Source organism: Pseudopodoces humilis, chromosome 8, assembly GCF_049639895.1.
Source record: "Pseudopodoces humilis isolate 2021_Gansu_Grassland_sample_001 chromosome 8, ASM4963989v1, whole genome shotgun sequence".
In the NCBI taxonomy this organism is placed as follows: domain Eukaryota; kingdom Metazoa; phylum Chordata; class Aves; order Passeriformes; family Paridae; genus Pseudopodoces; species Pseudopodoces humilis.
This window is the reverse complement of record NC_142207.1, coordinates 11,740,218-11,762,152: the sequence shown is the minus strand read 5'-3', so window position 1 is coordinate 11,762,152 and position 21,935 is coordinate 11,740,218. Positions and strand designations below refer to the sequence as shown.

The following is a 21,935-nucleotide window of genomic DNA, read 5'->3' as shown; positions in this document are numbered from 1 at the left end:
CAGCTCACTAATAGTGTTGCCAACTCTCATGATTTTATCATGAGTCTCATGATATTCTTCTTAAAAGCTTAGTTTCTGAAGTCAGGCAATTACATGAGAATCTTTCTCTCTCTCTCTTTTTTTAACATTCTTTTCTTAGCAGCAAGTTTCTAGCCCTGATGCTTTCAAGGGGGGGAAAAAAGAGGAAAGGGAAAAAAAAACCCCAAAAACCAACAGAGAAAGCTTTAAGGTTTGTCCTGAAAACTCAAAAACACCAAGAATGCAAACCAAAAGAGGTACATAGAGATTACTGTTTGCTTGTTTCTTTTTAATCTTGTGGGCTTTTTAAAGCCAGCCTTATGTCCAACTCATGATTTTTGAATGCCTGGGACTGGCAACTCTATTTTGACAGACCTAATGCCTATGTGTAGCACTGGAAGTCCTGTTATGGTATTTATTTTTAGAAAAGCTATTTTAGCTCATTTGGCACATTCTTTATAGCTTCATCTACCTCGTGTAGTTAGACTCATGGGGCCAGATCCTTTGCTGGAGCAAATTAGAGCAAGACCCATGATTTAAACCATCTGGAGATCTAGCTCATGGTGCAGTCATCTGGCTTTACTGGCAAAGGGATACAAAATATAGTCCCAATAACATTTTTTAAACCTCCATAAACTGTGCCTAAAATAGTCTTCTGTTCTGGAGCAGATGAGAGAGATGTGAGAGAACACAGGATGGAAAGCTTCAGAGGATTTTCTTGTTGCTTATGTGAATGCATCCCCACAGCTCACTCCATTAGGTCTGCCTGTCATGGGTTTTGCACTCTCCCCATGCACTGCACCACAATTGAGCTACTGCTTAAGTGTGTCTGTGCTGGGTGCTGTAAAATCATCTTCACAAATGTGATTTCCATACAGGAAGATACCTACTGTGCTTCCTTCTCTTCATGACCTTTTACCCATTGCAGTGGGACAATGTAGCTTAGCATGAATAAAGGAGCCCCTCAGAGAGTGGCTCACATGGAAATTTCTTTGTGCTGGGCTCCCAAAACCCTCTGAGGTCAGACAAGGTCAGTGCTGCTCTGGAGTTGGATACCTCAAGGACCACAGAAGAGCTGCAGGAAGCGGTCTTGGTGACTCAGCTGATGGCAATCCTCCTGCTAGGTCAGCATTGAGATGATGCCCAGCATGACGTGAGAAGGCGATGTTTGCTTGGACTTCCTTCAGATAAAGTACAAGGTGGGGTCTCTGACCATTTGTTTCCAAAATACCTTACAAACCATTTTGTAGGAAGAAGAATTGGCATACCCTTTCAGGAGACTGAAGTAGTCAAAAAAAAGTGATAGCTAATTCATATCTAATGAAAATGGATTTTAAAAAAAAGATATGCAGCTCATTTCCAGCCCTTTTTCCAGATGTTCTACAGTAAAAGTCCCCACAGCACCGTGCAAATCTCTGGAATGTCACTAAACCCTTCCCCTTTGCTGGCAGCACTTCATGAGGCTGAGCTCCCCTTGCTGAGCTGTTACCAGTGTTGACTGGAGCGTTTTAAAGCTGCTCTTTGACTTCAGTTTCTGTGACTGTGTTATTGGCATTGCACTAGAAGTGTGTGAGCCCTGTCCTGCTATTCAGTGATTCCAGTGATGACTGCTGAGAAAATTAAACATCAGTGCTCAGAGTCTGCTGTACTTTCTGCTCATTATCTCCAGTTGCTTTGTGGAAGCTGATTTTTGCAGTGCACAAGAGCTCATTTCAAAGGTGGTGGTGGGGGGATGGAGGCTGCAGCTCAGCAGCTCAGTTGCAAATTGTGCAATCCCTGAACCACACTTTTGGCTGGAGCTCTTTGCTCCCAGGAAAGCTGTTGTTTCTAGGATGGCCCCTTTCCTCAGGGACTGTATTCATGCAAGGCCCAGGGCTCACTGTGGTCTTCTGAACTGCTGGGTTTGGTTATTGTGGGCTTTCTCATGGTTCTGCTTGCGTCATTCCTTCATTGAATTATTCTCCTACAATACAGTTGGAGCTTTCCACCTTCAGACTACAGGCTGTGCACTGTCTCAGGTTACATCAGCTCCAGCCTTCTTCTGTATTTGCTTTGCATTTTTCTCTGGACACATCCAGAACCTGATTCAATAATTTTGTCCTGGGCATTTAACTCTTAGAAAAGTTGGAGAAAAAGGACATTGGCTAGAGAGCATTTGGAAAGGAGCTGAGGTGGGCTGTGCCCAACACCCCTGGGAAAGTGAAGGACCTAACCCAGGCTGGTGGAAAGTGCTCTGCTGTAATACTTTGTAGATTCACCCTCTTTTTGTCATGGTCTTCCAAAGCGTCACACACTTCAGACATCAGCTGTGATGTTCTGTGAAAGTTAAGGAAAAGGCTGGGCAATGACAATCCCTCGGGGTGTACCTGATTACTTTTATCACAATTTATTCTTCTGTGGTCAGAATGGCAAAATGTAATTTAGGGGTGTAAGAAAATGTTAACTGGCTTAAGCGTGTTCACTTCAGAACACTGCGGTTTTCAGACAGCTTGGGGAGAGTGTGTTGAGAGAAGACTCAGGATGTAACAAACTGTTGGGCTGTATCAGGATCTCATGAGTTACCATCCCAGTTCTGGGGGATCCTACTGTTGCTTAGGGGTGTTGCAACCAAATGACAGAAGGACTTTTAGAAAAGTCCTTCTTTAGAAAGTATTCTTTCTGATATTTGGAATAGATTCATAAATTGGGACCACTGGGCTGTATTCAGTGTTTGTCAACTTCTTTAGATGATCTTTGAACAGAGGGTTGTTGTTCTTTGCACTGATTAGAATCGGCCTGGTCAGTATGAATGCGTTCACGCCATAAGATCCTGGCTGGGGGAAGCTCCGCTCTCCTTGGGACTGCCTGGCTGAGTCATTCTCACCATGTTATTTAGCATTTGGGTTATATCATATCAGCTCTGCCAGCTGGAACTGAGAAATTTGCAGTGATACTAGAAGATTAATTGTCCTATTAAGAGGACATATTATCAAAGAACCAGATTTACCCCGCATTTTTATATCAACATAATACAATGGGGTTTTTTTCCTCCGTGTTTTATACCAAATAATTATTTGATTGCTGATCCTGAGGAAATCAAAGATTAATAAACTACACATTAGTAGCATACTCTCTCTTCTTGTGTGTAGAATTTTTACTTGTATATTTTCTAGGATTTGTTCACTCCAAATTTTGGTAGTCTTTAGGGATGGAATTTATTTCACCTTGACTTGTTTATTAGTATAAATATTGTAATTTTCATTCTGTTTTGGGAAACTTTATTTGAATCCATGCACCAGAAACAATGGATTGAAATGGATGGGTGGTTAGGAGGTGTTAGAAATTAATTTCAGACTTTGCTGAAAGTTTATATGGTCCTTGCTAGTCAACTTCTGCTGATGCCATTGTTCTGTAAATATATTAACAGATCTAAATTATCTTGGGTAATTAAATAGCTACTGCATTTAAGAGAAAGACATTAACATTGTAGTGCAGAAGTTGCATGTTTATCCTGTGTATGGTTATGTGACCTAATGTATATATTACATTCCACTGAGGACTTTATTCCATCTGCTTAGAGATGTGCATGAGACATGCACAGATCACCTCCTGTGTTTAAAGCCAGTGGGATCTAGGCTTTTTTGAAAATGTTTGGGATGTTTCTGGAAGAAAGAAATCATATTAGTATTATAGAACTCCCTTTCTGTGCATACTATCCTAAAAACCAATAACAGAGAGAGAGGTGCTTTAATTCTGTGGAAAGGTTTGATGCTGCGTGCGTTTCAATGCACATAACTTTTGTCTCTGTGGATGTGTAGCTTTATAGCATCAGTCCCCTAAGTATATGTAAAATGTATTCTGCCAGTAAACCACTTCTTGTGTAGTCAATATGCATATTTATTGGTAAAACATATGCACACTGTCAGCTGTCCAATGTTTTACGTGTTACTCCATTTCAAATGAATAGAAGAAAACAACTGCATTAGGCTGCAGTACATTGGTAAAAAAATATTTATTCTCATCACAGAAAGCTCTGAAGCTCATGAGCGACTGTGGTTCCTAACACCAAGCCCAATTAAATGGGGTATAGAATCTTGCCATGGTGGCAGTTTGGGTTGTGTTCCCTCCATGCAGAGCACAAAGTAACACATTAAGTTCAGCAGTGAATCCAGAGAAAAGGGGCATCCAAGCATTAATCATTCATTGCAATGCTTCATGAAAGAAATCGCAGTGAAAACAAAAGCAGGAAACTCAACTATTCTGAGAAGCACTTTGAGATAGCACTAGTTTCAGCTGCCAGGTATTTGCACTATCAATCAAAATATATTTATTTATCAGTTGAATCATATATTAAAACTCCCAGCTATGCAGAATAAGAGGCAGAAGAGAAATATTGAATGTATACATACAAAAATACTGAAGCATACACTTTCTAGAAATAATACATAAATGTCATTTACTGACAGAAAAACAGATTGTTGTAAAAGGAACTCCAGCAATGACCTGACATCAGAATCACAATTTCCTGTGTCACAGGTTAGTGAGAAATTGCTTCTTTACAGCCTAACAATTCAAGGAATAATGACCTAACATTGTTCCACTGTGAATTGGGGCCAAGATATATATTTTTGCAGGTAGCAACAAATAAGAACAAACCTTTCAAAGAACTAGAATACATAAATCCTAAAGCACACCAGAGAATTCACCAGTTTTGACATATGCAATCTATAAACAATATAACCAATTTGAAATATATTAAGTATGATTGCAAATGTTCCTTGTCTCTTCACTAAAACTGGGCTGGACCTCTGTGGGCAGTACATAAGGGGGCTATCAATTAGGGATTTGGGGCATTTCTTATTCCAGATGTTTGTGCCACTCAATTATTCAACAAATGTAATGGAAATTCACATTGGCTTGATAGAGTTTTCAGACACCTCCTGCTGTTCAGCCAGCAGTTTCATATATCTGTGCCCACATTCTTTGCTCATCACCATAAGATGTTAGTCAAGATTTACAGTAAAGGATGGGTATTTTGGATGCTTGTCTTGAGATAACTCACAGACAACTCATTTCTGAAGAAGGCAGGCTACCCCTGAAAACCTGAGCACTGAAAAATTGGAGCCCTTTCCAGAACTCTTAGTACTTATAAAAGTATGGCTGTTGTTCTGCAACCCCTGGAGGTGTTACCTGGAGAAAGGAGCCCTTAGTAGACAAGAACTATGAGATGTCAGTGATGTGGTCATATTCTTATTTCTAATCCTTTTATTCCTTTACAGCCTCCTAAAACTAGGACTAGCACAAGAGTTCATACTTTTGCTGAAATAGGATCCAGCATGGAGGATCTGTAATTCCTCCAACAGACTTAGAAAAAGTGATTTACAAAAATAAATAAGATTAGATAATTTTGAATGCTTTATATACCCTTAAAGTCAGGGCAGAATAAAGCAGACTGAACTCTGACAAAGGATTTCTTTGTAAGACAGCATTATCTAGTAGCCTGACTTTGGGTCTACAAATCGGGATTTCCTTTCCAGCTGTATCAGGGATTCCTTATCTGGCCTTGGATTAGATAAGCATTAGAGATCCTAATTAATGGTTATACAACTATGAAGTTTAAATGGATAAAGTTTTGGCTGGAGGAAAGCACAAACTTTTATTACAGACACTGGCCACAGTAGATAATGTTTCAGCAGTCCAACATCAGGGCAAATCATTCATCAGTATGTATACACTGTGTATATGCAATATGGTATAATGTGTACAGCACCAGGTTATACATTTTGTACTGACAAGGATTTCTATTTTTCTGCAAAACCTAACAATTTTTTCTCTTCCTAGAGTAGAATAAAAAGTCTTAGTTTTCCCTCATGAAATATAAATATAGCTTCCAAAAAATCTCATTGACTTTATATCAATGTCCAAGTTTTGCTTTCTGTTCATTGCCAATTCCAGTTGTTTGCAGTTCTTCACACAATGCCATCTACAGGTATCCCAGTTACTATTCTGTGCATTCCTGTGCCTGCTCTCTTCCCCTCCTCCCTATAAGGAGACAACAGATTTCGAGTAACCCAATCAACCCCGGGCAAGAGAATTGTTATCTGGGTCCTCATCAAATCAAGCATTTTGCAGGGGACAGATGAAGCACAAAGGAGCTCTGCAAGGCTGCTGTGCTGCCCTGCTCCCCCTCTCCAACCCCCAGGCAGGCAAGGCCCTGTAGCCCTTCTCCTGGCTGGCAGAGGGGGCTACAGTTAGAGGGACAGCGAGAAGAGGAATAAATAATGAGAAATTGGAAAGGATTATGAGAAAATACCATCCCTCAGAAGCTGCACATTTTGTTTTCACATCTATGCCAGAATGCAGTGCTTCCGCAGGGTCACTTGTTTTCCTTTCCCCACATAAGCACAATGCACTGCTTCTTTTCTACAGCTGGAAACACTGTGAGAGGCATAATTTATCTCTGAGCTTTCCCTATTAAACTTTCTGTAGTTTGAGTTTGGAGTTGCCAGTCCTAGAGCAAACTGTGCTTCCTTTTTCAGACCTGAGTGAGAAGGGACCTCTCACCATATGACAATAAGCTGGGTCTGGCAAGAGCAGCCACAAGTGCAGCACTTCTTGAAAACCACACAGACATGATGGGCTCTGTGCACTTCGAAGAAGCTTCTGCTCTTCTCTAAGACAGGTAAGGATGGTGTGTTGTCCTGGGGTGACTTTATGATACTGGTATCCCCAATCGTCTGGTTTATGTTATATATTAAGTTCTGCACCTTTAAGACTGGCTTTGAGAGCAAGAGAGGGGGAAGAAGAAGCTTGCCCTAAACTAAGACATGTGTGTATCCCTAGTCCATTGTGAAAGCCATTCAAATGGTTTGCCTATCATTTTACAAGCAGAAATTTAAGTGTATATAGTGATGTGAATAGGTCTTGTTTTAGCAGGGCATTTCAATTTGAAGCTGAGTAAGATCTTGCATGCTCTCCGAAATGACAGGCAGACTTCCAGGCCAGTTTTGCAGTAAATAGAAGTACCACCTTCTTTGCTGATATAGCATAGAAGTATAATTTTGTAATGACAGAACACACATAGAAGAGTTTATGGTATTAGTTCAATATTCATGATCCAACATAAATTAAACCAGGCAAAAATGGATCCTTCCAATGCAGAAAAAAACCCCTCAATCCTCCCTCCCCAAAGCAAACCAAATCAAACCAAACACAAAAACAAACAAACAAAAAAAACGAAAGCAGGAACTCTCAGGAAATTAGCAATGAAATTATAATTTCAATATACTTTGGGGAGAGGAAAAATAAAATAAGGCTTAATCAAAATGTAAAATGCAGGAAGATAGCACCTGCCTTGAGAAACTTAACACTGAAGCTTTAAACAAGAGACAACACATACATGGAGGCAGATAGGAATCAGAGCTGCATATCATCCCCATGAGTATTGTCTCATTGTCTACCCACAGCTACGATTTCCCCCAGGTAACAGGGCAACTTTAGAAAAAGAAAGGAATTTACTGTGCCAAAAAATCTTTCCCATTCTTGTAGTAAAATTCTGAGCCAGCATTGCACATGACATTGTTAATTCATTAAATATCATTGTGATTAATTACATTCAATAGATTCGAGGTGCATTCAGGTTCAGTGCAACTTCATTGACCCCAAAGCTGGTACAGCTGTTTAAATCAGGGCAGAACTGGTCATGTACTACTTCCCACTTGGACTTAAACCAGACATCATAAAGATATGAGTTGCATGAAACATGGTTTTAGGCTTCTATCTCCTAGTGATCATCCCACATGTAATTATTTTCTACGTTCTAAAAGAGAAGCATATTTAATTTTTTTTCCTGGTTCACAGCTTCTACCTGTGAGTATACTTTGGAATACTCAAATGGGCTTTTTAATTTATCAAAAGGATTTATGAAGATTTATAGAATCAAATTCTGTAGACATGAATAGAACAGAATGAAGCATTCCCCATTGGTTTTTCAACAATTTTTTTAAAAAATGTACTTTAATAAAGAATTCCAGTCCTTTTTCAGACCTATATCAAACATATTTAACATTTTAACATTTTTGTGCCTTTTGAGGCTTGTCTGACTTCCAGATTCTTTCCACTGACCTAACAGAAATGGGACAGATCCCAGATTAGCAATCCTGGACCTGGTGGTATGTCAATCTTTCATCATTGTGAGAGGGTTTTTTAAAATTGTGATTAAAAAATCCTCTTTCCTTAGTCCTGAACATTTTGGAACATATCTGCTATATCCACGTGATCGTGCTACAGCAAGATATAGGAAGTGCACGTTGTCATATGTCTTTACATCCCTACTTGGTTTCATCCCTATCAAGTTGTACGAGAGCAGGAGGGAAGACCAGAGGGAAGGTTTGCACTTTGACCCGTTGTTCATATTTTGGTTCTTTTATGTGCACCAAATGTCAGTCATTCTGTCGTCTATTTAATCTTGGACACCTATGGAAGATTAAGAGAGGGCAGTTGAATGAGCAGAGCAGGAGAGGGAAGGATAGATGAGCTACAGCAGGCAGATAATGTAGAAGCCATCTCAAAGTTCACAAAAAACTCCAGCCATCGCCAGCCATCATCCTTCAGACAAAAAGGAGGAGTTTCCATTCAGGCTTAAAAATCTCCATCTTCTAAAGGACTGACATATGAGAATTCTAGGAGGGAAAACTGTCCTTCTTTACATAACTCTGAATTAATCCTTCTTTTTATGTTAAATATGTTCTTGGCCGACAGTCTGGATGTACACAGGTTTACAAATGTGCAGCAAGAATTTAGAACATATCTAGTATTAATATTTTACCAGCTTGTCATTTTGATCCATCCAAAACCCCTTTACTCTAACCTATCTCCCAAGCTCCCAGGTCATCTTTCCCAAGTAAAGTAACCTGGGAATAAAAGTGGGCTTTGTTTTTTTGAGATCAAAGACTTTTTTTGATCCTTCTTTTGGGTCTCCCTTGCATGGTGCTTATCAGTAGTAGGTGCAATGAAACTCCTCTCAGCACAAAATCGTCCACTTGGATGGGGTAAGGTTGGGCTGCTGTGCCATCACCAACTGCACGTGTACCATGGAGAGAGGAGGGAATTTCTTCAGACAGAACAGTGAGTGCATATTATTGCGAGATTTTGACCAAAAAAAAAGTTGCAATGTTGGTGGTTGGCAAATTAATCTGCCTCACAGTCCTTCTCAGGCTATCTGAATGGGATAAATGGGATTTGGCAGTGCATGGTGAGCCAGTTGTCACTACCAGCCTTCTAATGACACCCAAAAGAGAAGGGGGGAAAAAAAGGCATTTGTGCAAAATTTCCAACAGAAGGCACCCAAATCGGCAGCTGGTTTTTAAGATTAAAATTGTAGTATGGAGCAGTCCAGCCAGGTTGCTTTGCACAGGCTGGAAGAGGAAGGTTTGTGAGTGGTTTGTGCTCATTTTCCACTTGCCCGGACCTGGGCTGCGTGTCGGGCAAATCCGCTGGCAAATGTTAACACTGCCCAAGGGACTGAAAGTGAAGCTGGGGGCTGATGTGGCATGCGGTTGCCATGGTACTGGCCATAATCCTGCCGGAGTCAGATACCCTGATGATACGGCGAGTTTGAGCTTGCTCTGGGGTACAGCACAGTGACCCTTCCCAACAGCATCTGGTTGTGTTTTAAACTTTTGATAAATTCCATAGCCAAAGAAATCAAAACAAATCAAATAACAAGCCCAGCCTGGCCAAAGTCCAAGTTCAGGCTGCTGCGTTTCTCATTGGTACTGCTGTTTAATGTAGATCGGAGCAAAAGCTAAGATATTTGGGGTTGGGAGCGGGGCACTTTTTTGGAGTATTTTTCTCCCCTCCTCGTAGCCTCAGTCCCAAAACAGGAGGACGAAACTAGATTATCGTGCTCCGGTGAGGTTGCTTATCGCGTTTAAGGAGCAGTCTTTAAGAAATGAGTTTCTCCCCCTAGATGTTCCTGGCGGGTAAAGCCGCCCGTGTGCGAGGATGTTCCGCGGAGCTCTGCTGCCTCCAGCCCTGCTGGGGCGGGGGCTTGAAAAAGTCGCGCGAACTCGTGGGGAAAAAGCAACCACCAAAGTTGGAGGAGAGCCACCCCCAGCTCCATCCCCGCCTCTGCGCGAGCGAATCTGCACAGGCCAAACTTGTGCTCTTTGGGGAGGAGGGGGGCGGCTTTCCCCGAGGAAGGGGGATTTGTGTGGGTTCGCTGCAGATGCGCTCCAGCTGAGCAGGGTGTGCGGGGGCTCCCGGCGCTCCCGGGCCGGGCTGGCGGAGCGGATCCCCCCGAGCCTACAGAACGCCCCGCACCCGAAATGGTGCGGTTCGCCGAGGCGAGGGGGCGATCTCGGATGAAAGGGGCTGGGGGGAGGAAAGAGAAGATCCGGAGCGGTGCGCTGCTCCCGCGCCGAAAGGGTGGGAAGGTTTAGATTTCCCTTTTTTTCTTAAAGGGCGGGTGGAAGAGAAAACAGACCCTAGAGCCAGTTTTCCTCTTGTGTCAGGGCTTGAAAGCGCTCCAGCGTCTTCCTGCAGGCTGCTCAACTTCATCCATCGTGCGTATGCATGTGTGTGTATATCTGTGTGTATATACATAAAGTAGGTGTACGTGTGCGCTCCGTGTCCCGCCGGCCGCCCGGGCAGCAGGAGCCCCGCACCTCTGCACGCCGCCCCCGGCCCTCCCCGCCCGCCTCCGCGGAGCTGCTCCGCGGCTGCAGCCGGGAGAACGCCGCGCCGCCGCCGGGATCCGCGGCAGCTTTTGGCGAGGAGCGGAGCGGGGGAGAGGCACAAAAGGGAAGGACGGAGGGAAAGTCCCTCCCACGCCCCCCTCCCCCAAGTTTATGATGGGGGTCCGGAGGAGCAGCGCTGCTCCGCGGCAACCGCTCGTCTGCTGAAAACTTGCTGCTCCGCTTTTTGGGTAAAGTTGATGCTTATTGTGTCTTTTCATTGTGTTTTTTTATTCTTTTTTTTTTTTTTTCCCCTCCTCTTCTACCGCTTTGGTTGGAGCTGCCCTGCGCCGGTGGGGGGTGTGTGTGAGGGAGGGTACGAATTTGGTAGGGGTTTCTCCTCGCAGCGGGTGCCCGAGGGGGGCCCGTGTCGTGTGTCCCCCCCACCTCGCAGGTGAGCGGGGAGGATGGAGCCGCGCGTGTGTCCGGTGTGTCCCCCCCTTTCCCCATCCAGACCCCGCCGGGACCGTGCTTCCATGGCCATTGTTTTTCCCGGGGGCTGCGGTGACAGTCCCAGCCCCGGGCTGCTGCCGGGACCGCCTTGCCCTGGGTCCCGGAGGACGGCAGGGGCTCCCCAAAGCCAGCATTGAGTTTGTCTTTTTTTTTTTTTTCTGAAGAAAAATGAAGTTGCCCCCTCGCCTCCTTGTCACCCCCCCCCCCCATCCGGGAGGGGCAATCTTTCGACGAGTATATTTGCTAAGGAATTTAAAAAATTCCCTGCTGCAACTTGATCCCTGTGTGATGAGGAGCGGCTTGGAGAGACCCGGACTCCAATCCTATTAAGGACTTAGAGAGTTGAGAGTTTTCCCCCGGACTCGGTGGCTTTAAAACAATCAGGGAGGAGGGGAGGGAGATGGGCTCATCTAGATGCCTTTTCTGCCTCAAGTGATTGCCATCATTTCCTGGGAAACCTGACTTTTGCAGCGCGGGGGCTTAGGGTGATTTATCGGTGGTCCTGCTGCCGGCTTTTCCGAGGTTTACGGGCTTATTTATTTATTTATTCATTTAGCCAACCTGCAGCCAGGGCTTCAAAACTTCCCGGGCCGGGGTTGCGGCTTGGGCGCGGTGCGGTGCGCGCAGAGCGGTGCCCGCTCCGCGGGGCCGGGACCCGGCTCGGCCCCGGTACATGGCCCGGGTGACCCAATGGCCAGGCACGGGGGGTCACCGCCGGCCGGGCCAGCCAAACTTGTGTCTGCCTATAGCTGTCCTCGCGTTTCATACTGCCCCAGGTGCTGGAAAACTCCGTGCGTAAAGAAATTAGCATTTTATTGGCGCATAGTGTTTATATTTTTACGGCCACAGATAAAGGCACTAGTTGTAAAACCTTGTTTACCCCCTACCAATCCTCTTCTTTTTTCTTGTTTTTTTTTTTTTTCTTTTTCAATTGAGGCTCTTGGGATGTACAAGAATTTGAAAGTAAGCGTTACTAGCATGTGCATAAAACAGCATTTAAACAAATACTGTATTGGCATGTGCTGTGAAGTTGGTGCCAAAGAAGTTAAGTAAATAAGCCATGAAATTCAAAATACACACAAGGGGAATAGACTGATTTGTTATAAAACTTGCTGATTTTATCTGTTTGTTCTAGCTACCTTGCTTTAAGAAAAACTTTGGGGGTCTTTTTGGGTTTGGCTTGGTTTTGGTTTGGTTTTTTTCAGTTCTAAATCTAATAAAATTAACTTCAATAGAAGAGAAACTACATTCACCTGGAAAAGGGAATCTTGCTAAATAATTAAAAAATTGTTTATGCTGCTGGTATGTTTGAATTGTGTGATAATTGCTGCATACAGCAACTACAATTGGTAAATTGGTTTGGTTCAACTTTTCTGATGGGTGGATATGGTAATATGTATTTTGGCTGTAATGTCAGGAAATGTTGACACCTGTCAAACTTTGAATTGCAATAAAAATGTTGTATTGAATGTTGTTGCAAACTGACAACTTTTAAGAAGCTAATGAAATTCATTATGGCTTTTCCATTGTAAACAACTCTTGAAAATTTGTCATTTGATTGAAAGCGTGGCCTATCTGTAGATAGGCCTGATTCACTGAGGATGAACTTGTTAATCTATAGGTGTGTGTATATCCAACCTCTGGTATGTGTTCGTGAAAGAGTTGGTCTTTATAAAGCAAGTTGAGGTAAGATTCACTTAATCTCGAATGTTGTTAAAGTATGTGACTTTGAAGTGCCCAGAAATGCAACTGCTGTTCTTCAAAGAAAAACAGATCTCGAGGACTGTTTCCAACTTCCTTTCAATGTCTTTCTCTTTTTTTTCCTCCAGTGTGTCAAAGGGGATGTATACAGATGAACAAATACTATTTGTGTTAGGTCATTCAATTAGAGAAAAATTAGAGCCATAGAAGAATTTGAACTAGATGCATATGTCAATATAAATCTAGCATAATTTCATTGAAGCTGCTCCAGGTTATACTTGGATAAAAGAGAACAGAACTTGACCTCAGACATCCAGTGTATAGCAGCTTGCATTCCCAAATGTCACACTGAAGTCACATTTAGAAAAGACAGCCTTCTGGCTGCATATATATAATGAGCTGTATTTTTGTCATTGTTTTGAAAACCAGTTTGAACTTCTGTGTCAAAGAAGCATTTTTGATTATGTTTTCTGTGATTCTAATGATCTTACAAGTTTATACCACAACTTCCCGTGGCACGGTTGTATAGATGCTGTACAGGCTCTGGGGCTGTGTGATCAGCTGTGTACAGAAAGGGTTATGTGATCGTTACAGTTTTGTCTGACTTGAAAATATGTTCTTCATGATCTCAATACCTCTAACCAGAACGTTTGAATTTCTCAGTCCTTTGGACCCATCTTTTTTTTTTTTAATTTAAGGATAGAGGAGAGCATATGAACGAATAGCAGTTGCATTATTCTCATTCTCAGTTTGCAAGTACGGAAGACACTTGGTTAAATGCCTGCCCCTGTTTTTGGTGGCCTACTGTAAGCCAATTGTTTGCCCTGTAGTCTGAAAGGTACACAGATACTTCATGCTTTTGTACTCTGAGAAGTGCTCTGTTCATAGTGAAGTTTCCAGTGCAGATTAGTGAAGGCAGTGGATTCAGTAAGCAGTTACCAAAATCTTTATGTATTTGTGGAGCAAACACCTATCTATTGCCCCATCACAAAGCCTCCACTTAATAATCTGGCCAAGGATTTCAAGACATCGAGTTTTTTCAAAGAAGCTACTTAAGAACATTAGATGTGACTATAGCATCAAACTAATTAGTTGCCACTCCATTTCTATGAAGCTTCTAGGGCTTTATAGAAATGCAATATTTGCACTTCTCACTTGCTGCTAAGGCATTGAGGTTAAACAGTGTCCGCTTTTTGTCTGCTTTCTTACTGATGGGAAAGATTCCAGGGCATTGTTCGAGAGCTGCACAACCCCCTTATGTACCTGGGTAAATATTTTAAACAGTTGCACATTTGGACAACTTGCCACAAAGCATTAAGTGGTATTTAGGGTTTACATCAGCTCTGTTGCCAGGATCCCTTTAAAGAAAACCAAAACAACAGTAGGTATTTGGGAATTAATACAACACTAAATAAAATAACAGCAAGGAATGAATCCTCGTATGAATGACAGCAAGAAGGCGTGGTGTTCTAAAGGCAAATAATACATGTATGCCTGTGCATATCTACATATATGTACACACATTTGTGTGTATGCATGGAATATGCACAGTTCTTGACCTGTGTATACAGCAGATCACATATATTTGCATCTTCTAGAAACTAACCGTTGTTTGGTGTAAAAGGAATGAGAATTGCATAAGAATGGCAATCTTGATTGTTCAGGAGGCAAAATTGCAGGTTTCCCTTGTGAACAAGTGACTGGAATGGAAATAGTGGGTAATCGGGTCAAATTTTCTATAGACCGGTTCCAGTTGGGAGTGAATACATGTTAGATGTGTGTTGTCCAGAAGAGGCCACAGAACTTCTGTTCATTCACTCTTGGCTACTGTAAAACCACAGCCCATACCCTTTAACTTCTTATAAACAAAGTGAACCCAAATATACTAAAGCTGAAATATGTTACACAAAGGGAACAGGAAAATTGTTCTTTAATTCAGAAGGTCAGGGCTGTAGAAATTATTTGGGATTTGTGAATATTCAGTACCACAGCAAAAAGAGGCCTCAGTGCCTGGAAGTGGACACCCAAATTAGAAAAAAATTGAAAATAGGCTCCCTTGGGCTCCTATTGTAATAAGTGGAAACGTTTCTGATAGTGTTATGGGCATGGCTGCCCAAATACATTAGTCACTGGTGAATCTTTACTCATTGTTTCACAGTTATTTGTGATTGGCTGTCACCTTTCTGCAATTATAAATATTCTAAGAGGAAACAATACAAATTAGAACTGTAGGTACCAGGATCTTTGCACTGGATGTATTTCTTTTACTTTCTAAGTGTTCTTTTTCATATGAAAAGAGTCTTGCAGCTTTATCCTTATTCAAGTCTTTTCTTTTTGTATCTACTGGGGAGAAAACCATTAATTTTGAGGAATGGTGAGAGTAAGCCTTAAGCTGTCTTTGACATTTTAGTTTAACTTGAATAGGTTATTTTTTTTTTTAAAGAAAACAAGTTGGTGGGAAGTGTGTTTTAACTGTGAGCGCCCGATTTCAACCATTAGCATAAGAAAAAAAGTTTTAGTGCATTTACTATTGTATTGAATGAAGAGTTCCAACAGTCAGGGAAAAGAAAGTAAAAGGCTGTAAAGAAATGATGGTCTATTCAGATTATTCAGCAGCCCAGAGCTCTGGTCATCTGCCTCTGAAATCTGTGATCGGGATATCACTTTTATCTTCCTGTGCCTTTCTCTCGCCTTTTTCACATGTTCACTTTTGTCAAGGTTTATTGATCACGTTTTCTTCTCTGCAAATCTGTGGAAAATTTAATGAACCAAAAACAACTGAGAAATAAAAGGAACTTTTTATTCATTAGCCACTAGATTGAATTTTGTTCTATAGTCATTACCCTCTTGCCTCCCATGTGCCTCATTGTGTCACTCCTGCAGCAGTTACAGTATGTACAGTGGGGATGGCCACATTATTAATTCTCTTCCAGGGAAAAGTTTGTTTAAAGTTGTGAACTCATGGCAGCCCCAGCTCTGCTCCTTGGCTTTTCTCTGCCCTCCTGACATTTGGATTCTTGACTGTGGTGCTTCTGTCACTAAGTACCTTTAAGTGTGTATTCCGCAGAGCATTTACCTTTTCAAGAATTAAATGTATTTGCTGCCTAGCAATTAAATCCAAATTTAAATGATTGCAGATTAGTAGTAGTTATTTACAGCCCTGATTGTTTTGGTGCTGTGATCCTTGTTCATTACACATCTGCTTTGCCTTGGTGCTGCCCCAGAGCGTTTTGTGATGCAAATGCTTTTGTTAACTTACAAATAGTTTCAGTATCTAGATCATCTCAGGTGACATATTTAAGTTGCTTCTTTTTTCCCAGATGGACTTAAAAAGCTGTAATTAAAAGTGGCTTCCAGTATGATTAAGCTTTGCTAACATTTTCCATGGAACGATTTCCTTGAACTCTGGCACTTTCTGAACCTATCACTGGAAGATTTTTCAATAAACGCCCCTTTTAACATTAATTTCATTTCATTGCATTTAGTGCAGCTTGTAAGTGTAGGGAAATGAGTTAAAATGAAGCATATATCTGCCTGAGAGATTACTTGGATCTTTCTTCATTCTAAAGAACTTTGCTGCTACCCCATGTTAAATGCTAAGTCTAAATCCCAGCAGAAGCAGAACCATAGAGTCCTGTAGAATAGTCCCAAAGACTGTCCTAATGAATAGTAGCATCAATCCTGATACTTTTAAGAGATGATCTGAAAGCCACAAAAGGTACTCTGGACTTGAGCTGATAATTTCAGGTACAGTGATGGCATATCTGGGACTGCATCTGTTTTTCTGTGCGCAGAGTAACTTTCTGTTCTGTATGAGCAGACACTTGCAAGCTTAAACTGTCTGTAAACCTAGTGAGAGGACTTTGTGCCGAGCAGCATGAACCCTACTGGAAAAATCTGGGCTTCTAGGGCAGGGAGAAATAGTAATAAAAAACCTTATATCCCCAGTGAAATATAGGATTTTAGTGTAGATAACTCATTCAGGTGAAACTAATGAAATCTTTTCAGAGGAGGACACATTCTCTGGGATGCTCTGCTGCACAGCGGAAGCCAGCGTGGGTCCAGCCCTCAGAGATGAGCACCCTGTGGTCACCGTCCCTCACCCCCCCATGAGGTGGCAAGTACCCCCAGTAGGGGACCAGCTGGTTCTTCCCAGAATCTGCAAGGGATGGTCAGCTGCACAGCTTAATTCTTGCAATGGCAGTGGAAAAACCTCCCGTGTCACAAATGCAATTCAGAAGAGTGGAGATGCTGTTATATTACAGTGCTGTGGCTTAAACTCATCTCTAGGAACTTTAAATATCCAGTCTCTGGCAGTTAAATCCTGTTTTGTTTAAATGTCCTGTATATTTAGTTACTATATTCTATTCAAACAAGCAGATCATCTGGAAATTGTTTAGCATTGTGCTAAGCAGTTTGATTCTGTCACTAAAATTCATTGAAAACCCCTTGAAAACATCTCACCATTTATTTTTTTCAGCTTGGAAAGCGGCATTCCTGGCTAGAGTCAGTGCATTGCTCCCCTTCATGCTGACCTGAGGAGCTGTATTGGAGCCCTTTTATCACACCTCTTTAAAAGCAAGGTCTGTTGATTGCAGCGGTGTTAAAAGAGCATCAGTTCCCAACACCAAGATCGCTCCTTTTCACAGCAGTGCTCAGCAATGCCCCTTTGTGCGCTGGACAATGCAATAAGTCAGACAGGACTTTCTGAGCCACCTCTATAAGGAACTGTAAGGGCTGCTGAAGTACACTTGTGTTAAGTTGAATTGATTGAAATTTAATGGCTGTTAGTAGCTATGAATGGTAATGATTTTCTAGAGTATCTTCACCATGCTTGACATTAATAACTGTAGAGTGTGTATGTGTGACGCTAGTATGTTACTCATTTTTAAAGATGCTTTCTCCCAGCCCTCTTTCCCATAATTTAGTTGTTTTGATGCTTTAGAAAAAAAAAAATCTTGTTCTTCGAAGAGCACGTACGTCTTGTCAACATAATTTTGTGCTCCAGATTTTTATTTTTTCCAATTCTAACATAAATCAGACTACAATATAGTGAGAGTGATGAATTTGTTTTACATGCCATCATGAATTAATGTTATGCAAATAAAAGCTTTACAGGTGCCATGATTTACTTAATAATTCCAAGTTTCTAATATTTAAGCTCATTCATTATGTTTGAGGAAAAAAGACAACACAGCATGTTCATATTTTAAAACGTGAAATGTGAGATATGTGTGCATTTGCTGTGTGTAGTTGCTGTGTAAGCACATTTGATGGCTAAGAAAGAATCAATCAGTGTTTGCATTGAGCATCCTATGCCTGTAGATGTTACAGAGACATTTCAAAGAGAATAATCAAATATTTGTATGTAAGGAGAGGAAGATGGTGGCAAAATATCCTTCACAGATACAAAGAAGCAGAAAACTGCCAAAGAAAAGTTTTTTGGCGTTCAGAATTTGAGCAGGGCAGCACAATTTTGCTATGCAAAATGGCCTTTATTTCATTCTAAGCAGTTTTCTCCCAGACCTGCTGCCTTTGCCACATGGTGAGGATGAACTGAGGAGCTGGTGAGAGCTGTAGGCATCCTGGGTTAAAGGTGAATGCGAATGGGATCGCAGGGTTTTCAGGCTTTGATATAATTTTTAGTGAGCTTCCTAAAGGCTAAGGACGAGGGGGAGAAAGTTTGACACATAAATACATCTTGAATCTCTGAAGATAAGAATAGATTTTGACTTTATTTCTCAAAAATTGAGGTCACAGTGGTCTGATGACAGGCTGAAAGCCCATCACTCAGTTTTTTCTGTTTCTTACTTTTCTTTATGGTTTTTTTTTCCAAATGAACCAACAGATTCTTATTTTTGATAAATTGTACACATTGCGTTAGTGACAGCATATTCAGGTTTTGAAGTTCATGGCCCTGGGATCAAGGTTTAGCACCAGCATTCAGGCCACCCTGCTTGAGTGGTAGTAATTTTACTGATAATGCCATAAAAGAATCAGACCTCTTAAATTTGCTAATGGTGAATTAAAGGTGAATCTTTACGAAATGCAAGAGGTCACTTGTTTCTGTGATTGCTGCAGTTCATAGTTGTGGGAGTAGACTCAAGAAATGCTCCTTGACCTCTTCAAGCCCAGGGGACCATTGGCCAGGGATCAGAGTGGTACTCAGCTTTTAGTAATTTTGACAACTTCTCCTTTTGCTCTGTGTTCTTGAGGAACTCAGAGGAGAAATTCATTCGGATGTGCCATTCAAGCCAAGGATTTAGCTGGGTGTTAAAGGGCCATTGGGAAGTGGCACACAGTGTATCTACCGTGATCAAGTTAATTATGTTGCTTTGGCAACCCCAGCTTTGGTATTTCCTGGCTAGGACTTGTTGATGGAATCATATTCCAATATCTGGCGTCATCAAGTCTAAAATCATCAAAACCAGGTCAGTGTTGTAAAAATGTAGCAGAAAAAAAGAGATTGGGGATTTTTCTGGGAGTGTTAACAATTCATTGTTTTACAGGCTTTGTGTTGAAGTAAGTTTCTGTTTAGAATTTTCAAGTATAATTCCATTGTAGGAAATACAGTAGCAATATAATTGCTTTTCCAATGGACTCAAAGTGATTGTTATAGAATTTCTTTTGTGGAGAATTTCAGCATTTTGAGGTTTTGTTTCAGTTCACAATAAGTCAGATTTGGAAGCCTTAAATTTCTTTGTAACTGCAGTAACTAGATTCTTAACTTTGCTCTTTGCTTCTAAGAGCTGTAAAGGAACACAGGGCTAAGCACGGCATGTGTTACTGAGCCATGTCTGTGGCCAATTTTTTAATCTTTGATTTATTGTGTGTGCTGTTGGGGTCTTTTCCCCATTTTTTTTCAGAGAAAAGGGAATGTGGGGGAAAACATCGTGCATATTGGGGTTGCATTATCTCAGCAAAGTCCGAACTTCTTTAGAGACCCTGCTGCAACACTTTAAATCTCCATTTTCTATTTGAGAAAACGTTCCTACTTCTGCATTTTAGTCCAAGGCCTCTGGCAGGGCATGGTAAAATTTAAACTATGTGTTGGACTTCTGAAAAACTCAGTGATGCTGGAGGTGAGTTCATCCCTGTGGGACAAAGCACATGGGGAAGTGGGCGGCGAAAGGCAGGTCTAGATCTGTGTCGAGAGGATGGGGATGAAACACGGCAGTGCTGGCAGCTGCTGGAGGTTTCAGCATTCTCCCGCCAGCATGCAGGGTGAAGGATCTTCCTGTTCTCCGTTCCAGAGGACATTTCCAAGGTGCAGATGGCAGGGGGGTCTTTGCTAATGCATTTGTTTCCTTTAATCTCTTCTTGGGGTAGAGACACCCAAGAATCAGACTCCATTCAAGCTGTTGAAGGTGGGAGATGAGATGGGCTTTCTTGGTAGAGAGGAACTCGCTGCTTGTGAGCTGATGTAGCTTTCTGCTGCCCACTTTGGGCTGGCCCATTTCTGGTCACTATGGGTTCCTCTGCACCAGTTGGTGGCTTTCCAGGGAGGTACTGCCTTAGATTAGGATAGAAACTTTTAGTGCATTGGGTGCTGTCAGGTGGTGGACATGCTCCAGCAGTAAGGCTGGGGGAAGGGGACACAAAACAACTTCGGACCCCTAACCCTGGTCATTTTGGTGTCTTCCTCCTTTGCTGTTGAAGATACAACTTTTCAGCCTAAGGGGACCTCCTAGCATCACCCCACTCCCTCCTCCTGTTACTGCATGTGGAATAACTAGTGCATTCATGGGTTTTACCAGAATCAGATCCCCAGTGAAGTGTAGGACCCTACAGTGGAAGTGAAGAAGGCAACCACTCAGGATGTCTTCTTCAAAGTGACTTCTCCCTCCTTTTCTCAGTCAGTCTCTTCTGGCATGGTGCAGCCCAGGGGCTGTCACCTGGGACTGGCAGGCTGTTAGCCCTGCTGTAACGAAGAGGGAGCAGTTGGAGTGTTTTTATCCGGTTTATTTTTTTCCTCTCTTGCTGTGTGTTGTTGGGTTGCTAGGATGAGGTCTGTGGTCCTGGTGTGCTTTCTGGGTGTGCTAAACCACTCGTCCCACAAACCTCCCCTATAGGCTGGACTGGGAGTCCTTGGTGCAGTAGTTCAAACAGAGTGCAGTGCTGCAGGTGCTCCTTTGCTGGCTGATTGCTTCAAATGTCACACCTATCCTTGCCTTAACGTCCGCACTGTTTCAACATCTCGTGTGAGCTAATGCAGTTTAGGCATCACCCGTTCTCTGTCTCTCTCCCTGGAGGTTACAGATTTCCAGATACCCTTGAGATAGAGTTTTAAGGTCATCAGTGGCATTTTTAGGTCACAGAACTGCAGGACCTTGTCTTCTTGCCAGCTAATCAAATGACTAATTAGTTCATATATTGCTGCTGTTATCTTTCTAGCTTTAGTTCAGCTCTGCAGGATGAAGCCTGCTAGGAGGTGACATCTGAGAATTATTTGATTGGAAACTCAGAGGCAGATATGGTCAAGAGACTCCATATGAGCAATCACTGGTGCCTGTGTTAGTCTCTGTATCCCAATTCATCCACGTGTATTAGTGCATCTGTCAAAGCACAGTACTTAAAAACAGCCTTGCTCTAAGGCTTCCTGTGATTATGGCAGTGAATATTCAAAATATGCAGCACTCTTAATTCTATTGTAATTTGAGTAATTTCCACAAGACTGTATTTTTAACAGAGGTAGCTGTATACATATATTTTAATTTATTTTAATCCATGAGCAATCTGGGCACTTTATCCTGCACCCTCTAAAATGCTCACAAATAGGGACTAGGGCAGTGCAAGCCTTTGTGGGTATCACAGCCACATTAACCCACTTTATTTCACACTTTTCTCAGGTGTTGATGGCATCTGGTTGTGACAGATGCTTTCTGATAAAGTCTTCAGATCAACATGCCTTTGGAGACATCAGTGCTCTGTGTTGGTACTTGCAGAGTGCTGTATCCAAATACTCTTCTTTAATTGTCTTATTAAGTAGAGAATTAAGCTGTGTGCTTTGACTGTTTTGGTGCCAGTGATTCTTATTGCAGGCTTTGG

At 42.1% G+C, this 21,935-nt stretch overlaps 1 protein-coding gene across 2 annotated transcripts in view; it reads left to right on the top strand.

Moving 5' to 3' along the window:
• GLI2 (GLI family zinc finger 2) overlaps window positions 1-21,935 on the top strand; it is a 204,798-nt gene that overhangs the window by 4,980 nt on the left and 177,883 nt on the right. The window contains exon 2 of one of the 2 annotated variants that reach the window (XM_088059036.1): window positions 6,537-6,679. The gene's annotated coding sequence lies outside the window, so the exon portion shown is untranslated. Of the gene's footprint in view, window positions 1-6,536; window positions 6,680-10,838; window positions 10,925-21,935 lie in introns of those variants that run through there. The other variant, XM_005519663.3, reaches the window with a different exon arrangement.